We start from the raw sequence: 17,994 nt of genomic DNA on the forward strand, positions 1-17,994 counted from the left end.
GGGAACAGGAAAGCATTGAATTATGTGAATGCAGTTAACTTCGTTATATACTTCCAGAGAAGTTAACTTTGTTGTACACTTCCTGAAACTTAAGAAACAGCAGTACATCCTGAGTCCTCTTTTTCTACAATCTGTTTTTGTTTACATGAAATCTGGTCCATCTGCATGTACCATAAGCTGTACATGTAGCATGTGGGTGGTCCGTGCTCGCCCTTTCCATGCTAAGTTACTATGTGATCACTAATAAATCACCTCCTTTTCTGAAGTGGATAAGATGTGACATGTTCAACAGAACATTTAGTTAAATATCTGTGGATGGTGAAAAAAAACATTGCTAAGTTTCAAATATCGTAATTAAGAGATGGTGTTTATAGCCAGTTAAATATTGTTTTTCACATTCTGTTACATTTGCATTTCGTAATTTTAAATCTCTTTACATCCAACAGAAAACAAGCCTTGAATGCATGAAATGCTTATGAATAACAACAGTGATTCTGTAAGTCAACAAAAATGGTCAGAAACAATTACCTCCAATATTCAAGAAAACATCAGTACAGTCAGAGACTGAGAACCCTGAGCATAAACTGACAGACGCTGGAAGAAGCTCTAAAGGACAATTCAGTGAACACAAGAGTGTAAGCTGTGCACCTTCACACCACAAGACTGTGAAATGATGTCAAGAAAATTAAGGCAACAGCACTGACAAACCACCTCCTAAATAAACAGGCGACCAACACCAGTTTTGATTCATGGGATCTGTATGATGTGTTTACCACGGTGCTCTGGTTCCTAAAATGATAACAGACCATAATTCAGTGCACCAGGTAAACTCTTCCTGGCTACACCACAAGAACCAGAGAAAAGCACAACTGAGTGGAGACAACAACTGAAGGATAAAGAAAAGAAGAGTTCTACTGTCTACAATACAACTGACTGTCCCAATGTACACCAACCAAAAGGAAGAGGATTAATCTTTACCCACAAGCCTTGAAAATGCTAACCAATCTAAAGGCATAATCTCTCGTAAGGAAGCCTTGCTCATATTATGAGTCTGGCAAGTATTTAGTGACCATTGTACTTTACTTTTAAATTGGAAATCAAATGTCCTTAATACGAACAAATACAGGAAAGTGAGATTAATACAAGTGCTTTAACAACCATGTTGACCCATCAGAAAACACAGTCATGTGCTGTAGACAAATATAGACCCGACCCAGAGATTCTAACCAAGAAAGAAGAATCATACACATGCAGTGAGAGCTTTAGTTTGTCATCGCAATTAAAGCCCCATCAGCAAACACACACAGGAGAAAAGCCATTCAGATGCAGTGAATGTGCAAAAAGTTTTAGTCGATTATCATGCCTGCAAAGACATCAGCGAACGCACACTGGGGAAAAACCATACCATTGCAGTGAATGTGTGAAGAGCTTCAGTCAGTTATCACACCTACGAATACATCAGCGAACACACACAGGGGAAAAACCATACCATTGCTGTGAATGTGTGAAGAGCTTTAGCCACTTATCAGCCTTACAAAAGCATCAGCGAACACACACTGGGATAAAACCATACCATTGCACTGAGTGTGGAAAGAGCTTTACTCTGTTATCACACCTCCAAAGACATCAGCGAACACACACGGGGGAGAAACCATATCATTGCAATGAATGTGTGAAGAGCTTCAGTCAGTTATCATATCTCCAAAAACATCACCGATCACACACAGGTGAAAAACCATACCATTGCAGCGAATGTGAAAGTCGTTTTAGTGAATCTTCAACATTAAGGAAACATCAGCGAATACACACAGGAGAAAAGCCTTTTAGGTGCAATAAATGTCTGAAGAGCTTTAGGCTGTTATCAGATTTGCAAAGCCATCATCGTACACATACCGGGGAAAAACCATACCATTGCAGTGACTGTGGAAGTAACTTTAGTGGCTCTTCGACATTAAGGAATCATCAGCGAATACACACAGGAGAACAGCCATTCAAGTGCACTGAATGTGTGAAGAGCTTTAGTCGATTATCAGCTCTCCAAAGCCATCAGCGTATACACACCGGGGAAAAACCCTATAATTGCAACGAATGTGGAAGTAACTTTAGTAGCTCTTCGACATTAAGGAATCATCAGCGAATACACACAGGAGAAAAGCCATTCAAGTGCAATGAATGTGAAAAGAGATTTCGTTTTTTATCATACCTAAAACAGCATCAGCGAACACACAATCAGGAAAAACCATACAACTGCAGTGAATGTATGAAGAGCTTTAGTCATTTATCACATCTCCAAAGCCATCAGCGAACACACACAGGGGAGAAACCATACCATTGCAATGAATGTGTGAAGATATTCAGTCAATTATCAGATCTCCAAAAACATCAACAAACATACACAGGCAAAAAAACATACCAATGCAGCCAATGTAGAAAAAGTAGTTTAAGTGCATCTTCAACATTAAGGAAACATCAGCAAATACACACAGGGGAAAAGCCCTTCGGATGCAGTGAATGTGTGAAACGTTTTAGTCGATTATCGTGCCTGCAAAGACATCAGCGAACGCACACTGGGGAAAAACCATACAATTGCAGTAAATGTGTGAAGAGCTTCAGACAATTATCACACCTACGAATACATCAGCAAACACACACTGGAGAAACCATACCATTGCAGTGAACGTGTGAAGAGCTTTAGTCACTTATCAGCCCTACAACAACATCAGCAAACACACACCGGAGTAAAACTATACAATTGCAGTGAGATTGGAAAGAGCTTTAGTCTGTTATCCCACCTCCAAAGGCATCAGGGAACACACATGGGGGAGAAACCATTCTATTGCAATGAATGTTAGAAGAGATTCAGTCATTTATCAGATCTTCAAAAACATCCGCGATCACACACAGGTGAAAAACTAAATCATTGCAGCGAGTATGGAAGTAATTTTAGTGAATCTTCAACATTAAGGAAACAGCGAATATACACAGGGGAAAAGCCATTCAAGTTTAATGAATGTGTGAAGAGCTTTCGTTGGTTATCACACATCCGAAGCCATCAGTGAACACACACCGGGGAAAAACCATACAACTGCAGTGAATGTGTGAAGAGCTGTAGCCAGTTAACAGAACTACAAACACATCAGTGAACACACAAAGAGTAAAAACTATTCAAGTGCAGTGAATAAGAGAAGAGCTTTAGTTGATTACCAAGTGTACATAGCTATCAGTGAATTTCAGAAGATGATAACATTACAATAATGCGGGATATTCAAATTCCAAGTGATGATAAGAAGATGATAGAAGCCTTGGCTAGTAAGTAAAGAAAAAACACGCAGATAGTTGTAGAATCATAAAAGTGTCTGTTGTCAGTGGTTGCTCATTTCATTTCTCTACATATAAGAAAAAGAAAAGAAGTTGCAATCAACACATTAAGACATCAACAGAGTGTGGACTAAAAGGAAAAGTGTGTTTTTTCTTTGATGAAGTAAAGTTCTAAAGAAAAACATCCAAGCACACTTGATCATGCTGCCTGTAAAAGCAACACTATGACCAATGCTTGGACTAACACGTGTATTTCAGCTAACTTCTGGTATTAGTGCTAAAACCTATACACCCAACCCACTGAAACCGATTAAACAAGCACACACTGGAGAATATTCATAGCTGAATGTGGTGTTTGGCGCTTTATGCAAGATTGATGGTTCAGTGACAGTGGCAAGAGAACAGTGTCCAAAAGCATAAGAATCGAAAGTAGGAAAATGTGAACAGTAACACTCTGGGTTAATGTTTGCTGTGCTCAGCATTTACCTCCCAAGACCTAATGCGGGAGAAGTGATGCTCATTTCCATCATCACATGCATTTGTTAATGCACCCACCATAGTGGTACTTCCACAGTGGTGTTCAACAGCTCCATCCTTGGGAGACTGGATGGCTCACCATGGACTATTTAAATGATTTATTGTTAGATTAATTGTATGTAAATATACTTTATGGTTACATAAAGAACATTACAATATCTCCCACCTACAACCATTGGCCGGTGGGGGGGAAACAAAAACAGAAGGAAAGATGAGAAGGGAGAGGGGTGTAGAGGCGGGGGATACCTTATTTCAGTGGTTTGCTGTTGTCAATCTTTGGCCCAGCCAGAGCTCGGATTATCAGCCGGAATTGTTTGTCAGGGGTAAGTTTATTGGTACAGTCATGAGAATTTACTGTCCTTGTCAACCGCAGGATGCGGAAGTATGAGTGGCCGGTCAGTTCCCTAAGCTCTGCTGCCATATATCTGAGAGCCATGAGGCACCATGTTTTATCGAAGCAGGGTAGTGTACCGGTTGCTGCTGCCGTCAGTTTTTCCATGCCCATAAGTGTCCACAATTTGTGTAACCAGTCAGTGTGAGTGGGGATAGACTCCGAGCCCCAGCGCACCAGCAGTAGCTGCTTAGCATCTCCCAAGGCCAGAGTAATAGCCCGGCCCCTAGCGGAGCAGAGCGGGCATGTTTGGCGGTTGGGGAGGCCCAGCAGGATATAACTAGGAAACTGTGGTATGTTGGTGTTATAAATATCATCTATTGCTTGGAGAATTGGGCCCCAAAAGGGGGTAACTTTTGGACAGTGCCACAACAAGTGAGTGAGTGTGCCCTGCAGTCTGCATCCACACCAACACTTACCATCGCTATGCACCCCCCATTTAGCCATCCAAGCGGGTGTATAATACACGTAGTGGGCTATTTTCTAGGAACATTTCTTTGGTGGTTGTGGCGCGGGCTGTCACTCGTGCTCTGTGTAAAATATCCTGCCACTCTCGATCTGTAAAGGTGCACTCGCATTCGAACTCCCATCTGCGTTTGGCTGGTGTGGCGAGAAGCGTGGTCGGCGTAACCAAAAAGGTGTAAATATCGGACAGGATTCGCTTGTCCGTTTCCCTAGTTAGGAGCCACTGTTTGAAGCAAGTTAGGGGTCTGCTCGCATGCGGACGTATTGCGGGGGAGGTTACCCAGTGGTAGACAGCTAGGTATTGCCAGTATGCGTTGTCAGGGAAACCATACTCTGCCTATAGTCAGCTAAAGTCCATGACACCTTTCTCATTAAAGAGGTCCACGATTCTCTTGCACTGTGAGTCCTGCCACGTTAGAAAAGCAGGCTCCCCAATTGCGGGGTTGCCGATAAGCGGTGTCTGGGGGGAGATCGGCATGGACAGTCCCTTTGCCATCTATACCCTGTCCAATGCTCCCATCGTAACCCGCAGGACTGGGGAAACATACACTCCGGGCGGTCAGTGCCTTCTAGGTAGCCATGGCACCTTCCATATGTGCATTCCCGCTACTGCCTGGTCGATAAAACACCAGTATTTTTACATGTGCTGGCAGGACCATTTGACCATATAGTGCAGCTGAGCTGCATAGTAGTAGCTAAGCAGATGCCTGACACCCAGGCCTCCCTCTGCCTGAGATAGGCATACCAGGCCCTTTGACATTCTAGCCCTCTTGCCACTCCAAATATACTCCCATATAAGTGACTGCAACTTGTCTAGCAGGTGGGAAGGTGGCTGCAGCGGCAGTGTCTGCATGAGGTAAAGTATTTTAGGCAGAAGAGTCATCTTAATCGCAGCTATACGACCCAGCCACAAGAGGCTGTAGGCCCTCCATTTCGTCAGTTCAGTGCGAGCAGTATCCAATATACTTGTGTAGTTGCATGCTGCCGTCGCTTCGGGCATGGGATCTTTTTTTCAGGCCCAGATACATGATTTCTTGTGCGGCCCATGAGAAGGGGAGCCTCGCCTCTAGAGAGCACCTCTCCGTCTCTGGGATAGTTAAGTTCAGTATCGATGATTTGGTGAGATTGGTTTTAAAGCCTGAGACTTTACCAAATGTTATCAGTTATGTCATGACACCTGTCAGGGAGATTTGAGGTTGAGAGGGATGGAGCAGCACATCATCTGTGTAGAGAGCCAGTTTATGCGTTCTACCACCCATCGGTAGCCCAGTTATATCTGGATGATTGCGTATACATTCAGCAAAGGGCTCCATGTATAGGGCAAAAAGTAGAGGCGAGAGGGGGCAGCCCTGCAGTGTACCTCTAGGTTTATCATAATTGCACCGTATCCAGTCGCGTAATCTGGAACCAAGCCCGAAATGCCTCAGAACCTCATGGAGGTAATACCAGTGGAGCCGGTCAAAGGCCTTTTCTGCGTCAATACAAAGAAGAAGGGCTAGGATTTGGGCGCGATGTACCTTGTCCGGTAAATAGCATAATCTTTTATTATTAGCGCTACAGGAGTGCTCGGGGCTGAACCCAGTTTGGTCCGGGTCGATCAGGCCCTGCAGGTATGGGTTCAGCCTGTGGGCTAGGACTCCCGTAAAGATCTTGGCGTCCACATTCAGTAATGTGATGGGTCGGTATGAGGAGCACAGGCGCGGGTCCTTCCCCGGCTTAGGGATAACGGTCACCACGCCTAGTTGCATTGTGGGGGAGGGGGAAGCTGTGCTTAAAATATTGTATAATTGAGCCAGCACTGGCGCTAGCTGGACATCAAAGGACTTATAGAATTCCGATTGAAAGCCGTCTGCATTAGGCGCTTTACCTGGTTGTAAACGGTGTATGGCCGCAAGGACCTCCGCTGTAGTGATATCCCCGTCCATTAGTTCACTATCAGGTGGGGGGATTCGGGTCAGGGGGACAGAGTTCAGATAGCCTTCCACTCCCTTCTCATCAAGTTCTTCCGCTGTGTACAAGTCAGAGTAGAACTGTTCAAACTGGTGTAAAATTAGCTCCTCTTGGCAGGTCCATGTGCCATTAGGCAATTGGAGCTCCACCACATGTCGTCCTGCAGCCTGTACACGGAGTCGGTGAGGCAGTAGGTGGCCCGCTTTATTACCCCCTGCATAGTATTTCTGCTTAGTCTGTAATAGGGTGTATTCTGCCTTATTCCCGTCTAAGGTTTGTAGCTGCTTACGGAGAGTGCGAAGTTGTCTCCTCACTACCAAATACCCAGTCCGGCCATGGGTGACTTCCAGACTCCTTATGTCATCCTCTAGCTGCTGGCGTTTTTCCCGTCTGGCCTTATTTAGACTCACCGCTATCGCTATGCCATGTCCCCTAATAACTGCTTTAAGAGTTTTCCATAAAGTGGCAACACTGACCTGAGGGGTGTCATTTTTGTCTAGGTAATGCTTTATTGTGTCCTCTGTTTCTGCTAGTGTCCTTGTATGATAGGAGTCTCGTATTAAGGTGCCAACGTTTTGCATCTGGGGCGTGTGGTGAAAGGCTGAGCGACAGCTTGAGCGGGGTGTGATCCGACAGGGATGCCATCCCGATCTTAGTCTTGGTTACCCGGTTGGTAACGCGTGGTGAGGTGAGGAAAAGGTCAATGCATGCGTAGGTCTGGTGCGCAGCAGAGAAGAAAGAGTATTCCCTCTCCATCGGGTGCTGCTTGCGCCAGACTTCTATGAGTACTGCCGCCCCACCCACTCCTGGAAATTCTTTGGGAAGGCACCCACATGGCCATATCTCTGAACTGATCTGTCAAGCTGGGTGTCTGGCACTAGGTGAAAGTCTCCCTCCACCACAATGTCCTCGTCCAGGGTAGCCAGAACCCTCCCCCGGGCATCTCTTAAGAATCGTGCCTGCTGTTCGATCGGAACGTAAATGGTAGCTACCATCAGCCTATGGCCTCGAAGGTCTATGTGAAGGGAGAGAAGTGTCCCAGGAATCTAGGCTTGTACACCAAGTGCCCGTCCCAGGAAGTTGGTGGCCAAAAGGATTGCTACCCCTGACCGCCTCCCGGGGCCTGAGGAGTCAAATTGTCTGTCAAACCAGCGTGATCTCAGCCTTTTCCAGTCTGAGCGAACTAGATGAGTTTCCTGTAGCAGGCAAAGATCAGCCCTTGCGTCTCTGAGCTGTATCAGCAGTGCTTGACGTTTCACAGCTGCATCAAGACCCTGAACATTTAGACTAAGGATAGTGGTCATGGGGAAGGTGAGGCTTACCGATACGGTGTTGATTGAACCCTTTACCCAATAGGACAGATACCCAGGTATGTGTACCCGTGACTGGCAAGGGGGTAAGGTGTGGCCCTGCAAACTCAGGATAGAGGGATAGGGAATAGGGAAAGAGAGAACAAACAACAAGGTATAAACCTAGAAGTGTTCCCCGTCTGAGAACAAACGTAGATCAATCTGGGGGTGAGCCCGGTCCTCATTCCGTCGTCAGGCGACCACCACTGTTGAGGGGATTGGAGCTCCGCCACACAGCGGTCTCAATCAAGTGTCCCTTTGCCTTCACCAGATTGTGCTCTGCTTCTCTAACTGCCCATCGGGCCGCAGTTCTTTGTCAAGATTGTATGTGGATCTTCATTGGTCCGAATCCACTTCTGAGACGCTGTCATGGCTGCGTAGGCTTTTAAGTAATGTCGCCCTCTCTGCCTTTGTGAGCTTATGATGTTTGGTTCGTCTGGCCTCAGTTTTTGAGCGCCCCCCCATCAATTTGCGGATGCTGCTCTCGTTCCTTTGGCGACTGTGCCATGTCTCTCAGGGGGGATGGCATTCCATCCATGGCCTGTGCCTCCTCCAACGTGCAGATGCTGTGGGTTTCATTTTGTCAGACGAAGTGGAGGCGGGAAGGATGGCCCCACTTATATCTATTACCACTTTCTCATAGGAAGTCCGTTACAGTTCAGAACACTCTACAATGCTGTAGCGTCAGCGTCAATAAGTCCTGGAATAAGCCAACTCGAAAACCCTCAAAGTCAATTAATGGTTGGTCTCAGACCACTGACATTATGGTCTCCCTTTGTAGTGATGCAGGCAGGTCAGTGTGTCCTGAGCTTGTCCTTGTGAGCAGACCGGACGGCCAACCCTGTGTGTTCTGTCAAGCATCACAGTCTGATCCTTTAGGGCTGGAGCTACATGTTGGAAAAGGCGAACCACAAAGTCCTCTAGCACTCCCGTCACCGTTTGCGATGGTACACCCTTTATTCGAATATTGGAGTGTCTCCAAGTCCTCAATCTGGTATTGCAGTTCTTTATTCTTGTCCTGTAGGGTAAGAGGCTCCCTCTTGTAGCAGTCCAGTTCTTCCTCTCGCGCATCACAGGCTTGTTCTAGTGTGTCTACTCATTGACCCAGATCCACAACTTCTCGTTTAATTTCTTTGACCTCCGCCACTTTCTTGTTTCAAGTCTCCACGTAGGGACCCAAATAGCTGCTCCATGAGGGAACTAGTCAGGGGTGCTTCTCCGTCTCCCTATGTTCCTTGGTCTACCGACTCTCCACGTTCTGTCACCGGGGGCTCGAATGGCTGCGCCTTCTTGGCTGGAATTTTGTTGAAGAGGTCCTTGAGGGAACCCTCCTTCTTGTTATGTCTCTGGGACATCATTGCGGCCATCCCGTGAGCGATCTCTGACCTTATTGGAAATATAGTCCACCAGCTGCGTCCTCGGCTCGTTGAGTGTCTCTGTACCGTCGCTGATACTTGAGTCGTCAGGTCCGAGCTGTGCCGAGCGCCCCGTTCCTAGTTCCAAGTTTGCCCCAAATTTGGACTCTGTTGCAGTTCTTGTGCTGGGGTTAAGGTGCCCAGGAATGTCCCACGTAATTCACCTGCCTCTCCGTTGGTGGCCAAACACAGCAGCAGTCACGTAGGTCTCTGGGTCGGGGTGTCCGCTCACCCCTCCCTCGCCTACCCGTAGCCCAGGGTCCCAGGCAGTCTCTGAGTCTCTGGTCTGATCGGTAAGTCGCCCCGTCCCAGATCCTCACGTGGAAGACTGGCTCGCTTCTCTGGCCGCGCAACGCAGCCGCTCTTATTTCACATCCCCCAACGGCCTCGGTGCTCCCGCTCTCTGCCGTTTGATTACGTCACCTTCTACCTGCCCTGCAGCCACTCAAGCGCCCATGGGCCTCCGACCCGCTAGGCCTGTCTTGTCCTTCCTTTAGGCCAGCACGGCTCCGGCTTCTCTCCTTCGCCCGACCGGCGATCAGGGGGGAAGTCTGACCACTCCTCGGCATCCAGTTGGGCCTCGAAAGCCCCCAGTTTCCGCGACACACACGGTCCTCCTCAGTCCCCTTCCGTAGGCAACCAGTCAGCGCCCCCGGCGCCACACAAGGGCCCCAGGAGACACTCACCAGGCCGATGGGTCGTGCACCGGGGGTGCCTCCACACAACATCCCCCCGCAGACCGGGCCTCCTCACCCCGGCAGGGACCCGAGAGGCCTCCACGCCATTCGCGATCTGCCTCAGCCCTGCTTTCGCCATCTGCCGGGCCACGCTCCGGTTCTGCGGCCAGTCTCAGGGGCCCGCACGGCACCAGGGGACACTGCCTGTGGCTACTGGTTGCATGACAGGGCGCACAAGCTGGTGTTTCTCAAGGCCAATGGCGGAGCTCAGGAGAAAGGCTCCTCAGCGGTGGCCATCTTAGCCACTCCCGTAAATATATTTGATGAGTTTGTTATTTGCAGAGAATCATTCAACCAAATTCTGACTGGTGCAAGGATAGAATCAGTGTAAGATGGCAAAACTGTTGATAGGAGCAAAATATGTTGAAACGTTTAGATCCTAATAGGTTTCTGAAGGCTTGACCGTTAAGTAAAGATTGAATCTTTAACAGGAAAGAATTCCAGCTCTTAGAAGCTAGAATCCAGAACCATTGACTAAATTCTATACATTTCTAGAACCTTGGCACAGGAAAAGAAATCTGGATTGAGAAGAAAAGAAACACAAATGATATTCAGATTTATGTTTAAAAGCAAAAAGGAACTCTCATTTTTTATAGCTCTGCTGGTGAATGCAAGGACTTAAGGAGTGTGTGCTGCCTTGTGAGTAAAAAATGTACATTTGTGATGCAGTTGTGACTTTCTCGGACCACAAGTAAGATAGACCGCAGCTTTCTGAATCATCTTAAATGTGCATGTGTGTTGCTCGAGCCGCCAAATAGAGTATTCTCATAGTCCAGCCTTGTGTAGATGAATTAGTTCTCTGATAAAATATTCATGTGAGAAGAAAGAAATGGAAACATCTTCAGTAGCCTAAGATGGATAAAAACTAATGCATTTCATTGAATTAATAGTAAAGTCCTGAGTCCCTGCTGCTGACCACCATCACTTGATCCTAGTAGTGGTAGTTTGGGATGAGGTCACTTTCAGAACTTGAAAATGAAACTGTTACTTGCTGTTAACTACCAGAATGAACACAGCACATCTATGTTGCCAGAGTTCTGTACATCCTGGCATGTTTCGTATTGAAGGTTTTTTGACCCAATGAGAGTCAAGTGTCTCAGCACCTGTCACTAAAGAGAGATCACTTCTGATGGATACTCCTACCTGATGATTCCTCCCCATAGCGTAATCTGCAGGTGCCAGTCTGGACCTGGAATCTTCAAGGCTAGTTGTGAGAAAGAAGCCTCTTTCTAGCATGGTTACCCCCACTTTTGGTCTGTTTGTGAGTGTGTGTCAGTGTGTTTTTACTGTGTCACTGGAAGCCTGCTAGCCAGGACACCAGTGCTCATAGATAAAAACCTATATGTCAGTGTGTTTTGCCTGTCTCACTGGGATCCTGCTAGCCAGGACTCCAGTGCTCATAGTTTGTGGCCTAATGTATGTGTTGTCAGTAGTGCTTGACTGTGTCACTGAGGCTCTGCTAACCAGAACCTCAGTGCTAATGCTCTCTCTGCTTTTAAATTTGTTACTGTAGGCCAGTGACTTCATTTACCAATTTAAATTGGCACACTGGACCCCCCTTATGAGTCCCTAGTATATGGTACCTAGGTACCCAGGGCATTGGGGTTCCAGGAGATCCATATGGGCTGCAGCATTTCTTTTGCCACCCATATGAAGCTCAGACAAACCCTTACACAGGACTGCCATTGCAGCCTGCATGAAATGGTGCACACACTATTTCACAACCATTTTCACTGCACTTATATGACTATAAGTCACCTATATGTGTAACCTTCACCTGCTGAAAGTTAGGTGCAAAGTTACTAAGTGTGAGGTCACCCTTGCACTAGCAAAAGTGCCCCCACATAGTTCACGGACATTTCCCCGGATTTTGTGAGTGGGGGACACCATTACACGTGTGAACTACATTTAGGTCAATACCCATATGTAGCTTCACAATGGTAACCCCGAATATGACCATGTAACATGTCTAAGATCATGGAATTGTCCCCCCGTTCCAAATCTGGTATTGGGGAGCCAACTCCATGCATCCTGGGGGCTCCACCATGGACCCCCAGTACTGCCAAACCACCTCTCTGAGGCTTGCTCTGCATCTGCAGCTGCTGCCACCTCACAGACCGGGTTTGGGCCTCCTGGGGTCTGGGCAGCCCAGTCGAAGGAAGGCAGAACAAAGCATTTCCTCTGAGAACAGGGTGTTACACCCTCTCCCTTTGGAAATAGGGGTTACAGGCTGGGAAGTGGTAGCCTCCCCCAGCCTCTGGAAATGCTTTGAAGGGCACAGATGGTGCATTCTTTGCATAACTCAGTCTACACCGGTTCGGGGACCCCTTCTTTCCTGCTCTGGTGGGAAACTGGGCAAAGGAAAGGGAAGTGACCACACCCCTGTCCATCACCACCCCAGGGGTGGTGCCCAGAGCTCCTCCAGTGTGTCCCAGACTTCAGCCATCTTGCTTTGCAAGGTGTGGGGGTACTCTGGAGGGCTCTGAGTGGCCAGTGCCAGCAGGTGACGTCAGAGACCCCTCCTGATAGGCCCATACCTGATAAGGTAGCCAGTCCCCCTCTCAGGGCTATTTAGGGTCCCTGCTGTGGGTTCTTTTCAGATTCTGCTTGCAAGTTTCCTTCAGGACTCCTGTGAAACAACTTCTGCATCCTCTGACCTAGGATCAACCGCAGCCTGCTCAAGAAACGCTGTAACTGCAACAAAGTATCCACAAGAGATACTTTTCTTCTGCAACCTCAGCTCCAAGTCAGCAGCTGCAACAGTTTCCACGGTGTGCTCACTCTGGGGACTCCCTGTCTTCAACTTGCACCAGAAGGGCCAGTGGAGTGACAAAGTCACTCCCCTGCTCCAAGCAGGCACTGGTACGCTTGGACTCCTCTCACAGAAACAAGCTTGCTCCTAAGGACACAGAGGGTGGGAATCATCGACATAGACTGTCCTGAGGTCCTGCTGACGCCATTTGGAGTAGGTAAGACCTTGCCTTCCCTGAGAGCGTCGTTACCCCTGTGTACTGCGTTTTCTTCACCTCCTGAGGCCTCTGTGCACTGTTTGCAAAATCCTTCGTGCACAGCCTGGCCCATGTACCCAGCACTCCATCCTGTGATGCTCAACTTGCTGAGTTGTTCTCCGGTGGCGTGGGACCTTTTTTTGTTGTGGTGCATCAACCGCGTTTTGCACCTCCTTTGTCCCCGGATCCTGTGACTCCTGGGGGTGCTGGCTGGCATCCGGAGGGCTCTCTAAAATGTTGAGAGCTCCCTCTTCCTCCTCACACAGAGTTGAGGCCCCCAGGTCCCTCCTGGGTCCATCCAGCACCATTTTGATGCAAAACGCACTTTTGTCGTAGCCAAGGCTTGTTGGTGACTTCCAACACGAAATCACGTCTGCAACGATCTTCACGTTGTGGGACATCCTTTGCATCACACAGAAACCCGCTGGCATGTTCCTAGTCTTCGACTAACTGGGTACTCTTCTTTTGTACCCTCTTCTGGGTTGGCAGGGGCTCCTGTCCTTCCCGGAACTTCTTTTGACTTCTGGACTTGGTCCTCTTCCTTTGCAGGTCTTCAGGTACAGGAATCCAGCAGTTGTTCTTTGCAGACTTGGTTGGTTGCTGCAAAATCCCAATCACGAGGTGTAGTGTGTCCTAAGGAAACTTGCAGTACTTTACTCCTGGTTTCCTGGGGTTGGGTAATTTACTTACCTTTACTGTATTCTTACTCTCCCAGTGATTCTGCACACACTACGCTTGTCTAGGGGGGAATTTGTGATTTGCATTCCACTTTCTTAGTATATGGTTTGTGTTGCCCCTAGACCTATTTTCTCCCATTGCAATCTATAGCATTTCCTATTGTTTGCATTGTTCTATGACTAATTACTTGTCTAATGTTGGTGTCTAGTGTATATATTGTGTAGAATAATACCCACCTCCAGAAGGAATATTGTCTCTAAGATATTTTTGGTACTTGGTCACCCAAATAAATACCTTTACTTTTGGTAACACTGAGTATTGTCTTTACTTGTGTATAAGTACTGTGTAACTATAAGTGGTATTGCAGGAGCTTTGCAAGTCTCCTAGTTCAGACTAAGCTGCTCTGCTACAGCTACCTCTATCAGCCTAAGCTGCTAGAACACTACTACTTCACTAATAAGGGATACCTGGACCTGGTATAAGGTGTAAGTACCCAAGGTACCCACTACAAGCCAGGCCAGCCTCCTACACTAGTACACTACTGCTAGGGGGCCTGGCATTGTATTGGTGCCAAAAGTAACATTCATTGGTGTCACCAAAGCCATATAGCGCTTACACCAGTACCAGGACATCAGTTACTTTTGTCTACTCTTTCGATGCAGATATGGAGCTCGCTCACTCAAAGAATCTTGAGTTTTCCCACAGGAATTTTTCCAACAAGCGCACTACTATGTCCCGTCCCAAGATATTAGTGTTCAGGCCCTGTAAGGATTGGGAAGGACTGGTGTCCCTAATAGATCCGCACTTCATCTGCCACAAGTGCCTCGGTTCAGACTACGACTCCTGGTCCTGTAACTCCTGGCAGAGCAAGCCCTCAAAGGCCATCAAGGACATGAGGCAAGGCTCTTCATGGCCCGGGTCGGGGACAAGAAACACAGTTGACACTGCTTCTGACCACACTACAGTTCAAAAAGAAAAAGTTAAAGCGGCAGGCCCTAGCTCAAGTGTTGCTAGCTTTGGAAGCTGGAGATTGTATGGTGTCACTCAACCAGCAGTATAGGTACTTCCACATCCCGATCCTGCATTTGCATCAGAGGTATCTTGTTTTGTTGTAAGTTCTATGCGCTACTAGTTTGTTGTGCTCCCATTTGAGTTAATATCAGCACTTCAGTTGTCACAAAGGTGGTGGCAGTGTTTACAACCCATTTGCGAAGGTTGTGCACACCTATATTCCCGCCGTACCTGGATGACTTCCTAATCAGACTTGGATCGCCAATGGTGGTATCTCCCAGTCTGCAGTCAAGAGTAGCCCTACTGTTCGACCGGAGTTTCTCAACAAATGAGCCAGAATCCCACCCAACGTCCTTCCAACGACTCCGCTTTATAGGGTCAGCACTGGACACCACTCTTCCCCATGCCGTTCCTCCACCTCAAAGGATTGCAGACATTCAGGGGAAATGGTTCCCTCTTTTCAACACAGTGCAAAGGTCCCAGTTCTGTAGCTCCTCTGACTCCTAGGTCTGATGGGTTCCTGCATTCTCCTAGTCCCATATGAATGTTGGTACATGTACGCCGTACAGTGGTGCCTCTGTGGGCAGTGGCTACAGTACAGGGGAGATCTGTTGGTCTCCATCATAATCTCCAGAAGTGCTGCAGGAGAAGCGGTTGAATGGGGACATTAGGTAAAACTGAGTTGCAAGATGGCCTTTGCTCCCCCTTCAACCGTGGCTACAGTAGTAACAAATGCTGCCACTTCAGGGTGGGGGGCTTGCCTAGAGGATCTGGTGATCAGAGTTTTTGGTCTCTGGAAGAACAGGCTCTGTTGGAACTGCAGGCAATGTGGCTGGCACTCAAGGCCTTCTTCTCCTCCACCCAAGGTTGGTCCGTCCAGATCCTAGCAGACAACTACGGAGTGGTGTGCTATGTCAATAAGCTAGGGGGAATACGGTCTCATCTATTTTGCCTGCAAGAATTAAGACTGGTCTTGGGCACACCACCAAGGACTTTGGATCACCATTGGCCACCTATGGAGTTTCCTTGAATTTCAGAGCTGACAGTCTCAGCAAGCATTATCTTGCCGGCCAGGAGTGGCATCCACTAGGGATATTAGTCCAGGACATCTTCACCCGGTTAGGTACTCCTCAGGTGGGCTTGTTCACTTTTTGGGAAAATGCTCAATGCCACAAGGGCTGTGCCCTACAGTATCCATTCATGGGTGTATTGGGGGCCACGTTTCAGTTTAGGTAGAAGTTTTAACTGCACTACACATTTCTTTTGATTTCTTGGGTTCTGAAGAAGTTACACCAAGATCAGTTGCAAGTCTTTCTCATCGCCCCTGATTGGCCAGCAGGAGTGTGGTATGAAGACCTTCAGCGCTTCTCCATATGTCCCCTTCGGAAGCTGCCATGCAGACTAGACCTTCTCTCCCAGTCGGAGGGAATGCTGCTGCATCCCAGTTTCCAAGGCCTTCACCTTCGTGCCTGAAGATTGAGCAGGGACATCTGAACTCCATGCAGCTGCCACCAGAGGTGATAGACATAATCTTGTCAGTGCGTCGACCCACCACCAAGTCCATCGGAGCAAGAGGTTACTAAGCTGTGGTAACAGTCTTTCTGGGGTTTACTCTATCTACTTGCAGATTCCTCATTGATCCATCCACCTCGCCGTTTGATGGATGTGTTATAGGGAGAGTTAATAAGGTCCCAAATTAATTAATGTCAATGTTAGTTAATCTGCTGGCCTTGAAGCTGGGAAAAAATGGATGGAAACTGATGTGCTTGTGCGCTATATTGCTCTGGTGGCATCATCAAATGCCACCTTTGGGCCTGATGCGAACCAACTCTCCCTACCGGCGATGTGAGAGCTTTGAAGTTTCCATAGTGGCGCCTGAGAGTATTCTACAGGTGGGGAATCTGCAGGCAGATAAGAGTATCCACCAGAAAGATTGTTACCACAGTTTTTCTTCCTGCCTCATGCCTACCTGTCTGCATGACATGGCGGGGGTTCACTGAGAATTGTCTTCTGCACCTGGGCAGAGGGCAGTGAGGATGTTTGAATAATTTAAATGGTTTGTTGATTGATAAGAAATCTGTCTCTAGCTTTCAGTGCAGATGTGCAGAATAATGAGCTGCACACAGTCGCTCACACAGCCAGTTGTGTGACTCCAAGGAGACAAATAACAATAAAACAGGATTGCATTTTGCAAGCTGCTTTTGTCAATGTATTGTTGGCCTTAAAATGAAAATAACGCTATTAAAAAAAAAAAAAGCTAATGTGAGAAACTGTAAATATGTAATAACTTTCCTCCTAATATTACATGACCCAAGTGTTCTGTGATACTTTCCCAAAAGTATGAAACATATTGAAACTAGAGAGTGTGTGAGTTTAAGTCATAAATTATTGTCATTAGCCTAACAATTCACGTCATCCATAGGAAGGAGGAAGCTGCTGGAACATATTTCTGCAAGTGCCATTCAACCATTGATATTTTAAACTACAGTATTGATTGCTTTAAGTTAGTTTTTAGACATTAGATGCAAGTTATACTTTTGGTGCAGTAGTTCCTTGTTTCCCTACTACCGTTTATGAATAGATTAACTAATGTTAAATGCATTTTTGTCATTGATGTATTCTTCTGTACTATTGATGTAACACTTTAATGCAACGTACACTAATGCACATTAATTCTAAAATAATTCTTGATTGATTCATTCACTCACATTCTGTCAACTCTTCAGTGATTTTGTTATTTAAGAAGAGAAAATACTGAAATGTATGTCTAGGGCAGTGATTCTTAACCTGTGGTCCAGCAAACCGTTGACGTCTGTGAAGCCTGCTCAGGGGTCCCTGTGACTGCTTAGAAAACCAAGTATTATTTAGAGATTAATAAAGTGTATGTAAGAAAAGGCTCAAAATGTACAATTGAAAATTTTGTAAACATTCTGTAAATGTGAATGAATGTGAGATTGGTGGCAGAAAATTAAGTTGCTGTCCTCAGATTGATTTGTGGGAGCAGTGCAAGCGCAACAAACAGAATATAGTATGGACGATGAGTGGCCTCAGATGGATTAGAAAAGCTGAATCATGTCCCTCCTCCCTTGTTCAGATGGACCACTAGCTCGGTGAGTTCATCATGCATTTCAAAAT

At 46.9% G+C, this 17,994-nt stretch overlaps 1 pseudogene; it reads left to right on the forward strand.

Moving 5' to 3' along the window:
• The window catches only part of LOC138287291 (zinc finger protein 850-like), a 58,313-nt pseudogene extending 40,563 nt beyond the window's left edge, over positions 1-17,750 (forward strand).
• Positions 17,751-17,994: the final 244 nt, after the last annotated feature.

Source organism: Pleurodeles waltl, chromosome 4_1 (genome assembly GCF_031143425.1).
Source record: "Pleurodeles waltl isolate 20211129_DDA chromosome 4_1, aPleWal1.hap1.20221129, whole genome shotgun sequence".
NCBI lineage: Eukaryota > Metazoa > Chordata > Amphibia > Caudata > Salamandridae > Pleurodeles > Pleurodeles waltl.